The 2,500-nt window shown below is 45.4% G+C and overlaps 1 long non-coding RNA gene across 1 annotated transcript in view; it reads right to left on the bottom strand.

Annotated features, from left to right (window-relative positions):
• The window catches only part of LOC125033684, a 108,774-nt gene that overhangs the window by 43,118 nt on the left and 63,156 nt on the right, over positions 1-2,500 (bottom strand). The window lies entirely within an intron of this gene.

Below are 2,500 nucleotides of genomic sequence, written 5' to 3'. Positions count from 1 at the left end.
TGTGTGTGTGTGTGTGTGTGTGTGTGTGTGTGTATGTTCTGTGTGTGTGTGTTCTGTGTGTGTGTGTGTGTTCTGTGTGTGTGTGTTCTATATATACACACATACACACATGTGTGTGCGTGCGTGCGTCTTTTTTTGACAGCTAAGTATGATATGCCTGTCACATACATTCAAGAATGTGTTTGTGCTGATTCATTCAATCTTGGGGGACTAGGCGCAAGGAAATGGAAAGTAAATACAATGTAAGATAGTTCCACTTCTGAGTTAAACTGGCTGGCCAAGGAAAGATTCTATCTTCATTGTTTTTTATTCTTGAATTTACTTTGGTTTCTTATCTCAGTTGTCTGCAGTTTGTGACAGGTGGCATAAAAGTTAGAAATTAATAAGAAAGGGAAGAGATGTAAACTGAAATTGCATATGCAAATGTGTGTCTATTTGTCTATTACCGTTCTTTTTATATGTGTGACTGCAGGCGTCTCGTGTTTGTAGAAAGGCACACAAGCTTGAAACACACTCCTATGGGGAATTTCGGGCCGTTTGTACTGGTTTCCGAGAGAGGAAAAGCCGCAGAGAGAAGCCAGCCGCAAGAAGCCCCTCGGAAGGCGAGTGACACGGCGTCCACCCTCACCTGTCCTCCGGAAAGCGACGGAAAAACGCCCAGCCGACGGCGTCTCGATCATCCCAGTTTTCTTGCGCCGCCGCCACGACGCAGCTGCACCTCATACTCCGCCCGGGCAAAGAACCGGAAATGGCGGGGCTTTACGGCCTATTTCTTTCCGGCCCGGATTTCGAAATTAAATTCTTGCAGCAGCACAACACCATTTGACGTCGTGGTGCAACGTGCCCGCCACGCCGCCATCACGTGGCTCCTTGTACGCGGTGTGACTCTTTCCTCTTATGGCGTGGCTCTTTTTACTTAAGCGCCTCTTGGCTCTCATGCTGCGGCGCCTCGTTCTTGTTATGTTGCTCTTCGCTCTCACGAAGTGCATCTTTGTTCTTATTTCTTTGCTCTTTTAATATAACTCATCGACGTTATGTGACTTTTTGCCCTCATTACGGGGGTCTTTGCTCTAAATACTGGATATTTATTCCTCTTGTATATCTATTTTCTTAGGCTTCTTTTATCTCTTTGTTCTTACCATTTTCGCTCTTATAAAATAGTTCTTAGTATGTGACACAGCTGATAATACTCCGCTCTAATCGCTTAAGCACATATTTTTTTATTAAGTGTACGACGGTTCCATAAAGGCAGTGGAAACATAATGCGAAATTTGCGTATAGCTCTTGCATGGATGGATATCTTGTCTGTAATGTGTATTGCTTTGAAGGTGCAATACTAGTACCATATTAGTTTTGTATCGTTGTAAGAGATTTCAATTGTTGTCTAAAATAAAAACAATCATATGTGTGTCATATTTGCCGCAACTGAAATAATTCAGTCTGACTGTATGTTGTATTATTGATAAATACGTGCATATATCACAAGCCAGCAGCAACCACAAATTACTGCAGATATAACAACGTCCTTATCTTAGCTGCACATCAGATGCATCATTGATCTTGCTCTGAGAATGCTCTGCTGCATCTCCCTAATTACCACTTCACATATCTCATTATATGCAAAGGAGAGGATTAGTGATATGTGGTTAACCAAAGCTTCTACGACTTTCGCACAGGAAATAGACCTAGACCTACGTGTTAATATTTTTTTCTTCTCTTTCTCTTTCTCTACTTCCTCTCTCTCTCTCTCCTTCTTCTTTTTCTTCTACTTTTTTCTTCTTCTTCTTCTTCTACTCTTTCTTCTTCTTCTTCTCTCTCTCTCTTTCTCTCTCCCTCCCTCTCCCTCTCCCTCTCTCCCTCCCTCTCTCCCTCTCTCCCTCCCTCTCTCCCTCTCTCCCTCCCTCTCTCCCTCTCTCCCTCTCTCCCTCTCTCCCTCTCTCCCTCTCTCCCTCCCTCCCTCTCTCCCTCCCTCCCTCGATCCCTCCCTCCCTCTCCCTTTCTTTCCCTTTCATTCCCCCTCTCCCACCTCTCTCTCTCTCCCTCTCCCCCTCTCTCCCTCTCTCTCCCCCTCTCTCCCTCTCTCTCCCCCTCTCTCCCTCTCTCTCCCTCTCTCCCCCTCTGCCTCCCTCTCTCTCTCTCTCTCTCTCTCTCTCTCTCTCTCTCTCTCTCTCTCTCTCTCTCTCTCTCTCTCTCTCTCTCTCTCTCTTTTAGGAATGGAAAGGCACAGGGGGGGGGGGGGGCAGAACGATTGTGATGGAGGGTGAGAGATAGGGAGGTACTGGGTTTGATGATGAGCGTGCGAATGAGTGAGTGCACGAGTGAGCGAGTAAATCAGTCAGTCAGAAAGTCAGTCAGTCAGTCAGTGAGAGAGGCAGAGAGAAGACAGGCGATCACAGAAAAGAAACAGAAAAATATCGAAGGTAAAGAAAATGTGAGTATCTGGGTGAGACAAACAAGAATCAAAAGACAATCAAAAAGAGAATACAGGTCGGTACTGAAC

This window comes from Penaeus chinensis, chromosome 16, assembly GCF_019202785.1.
Source record: "Penaeus chinensis breed Huanghai No. 1 chromosome 16, ASM1920278v2, whole genome shotgun sequence".
NCBI classification, from domain to species: Eukaryota; Metazoa; Arthropoda; class Malacostraca; order Decapoda; family Penaeidae; genus Penaeus; species Penaeus chinensis.
Note: the sequence above shows the minus strand (reverse complement) of the source record. Positions and strands in the feature narration are given on the sequence as shown.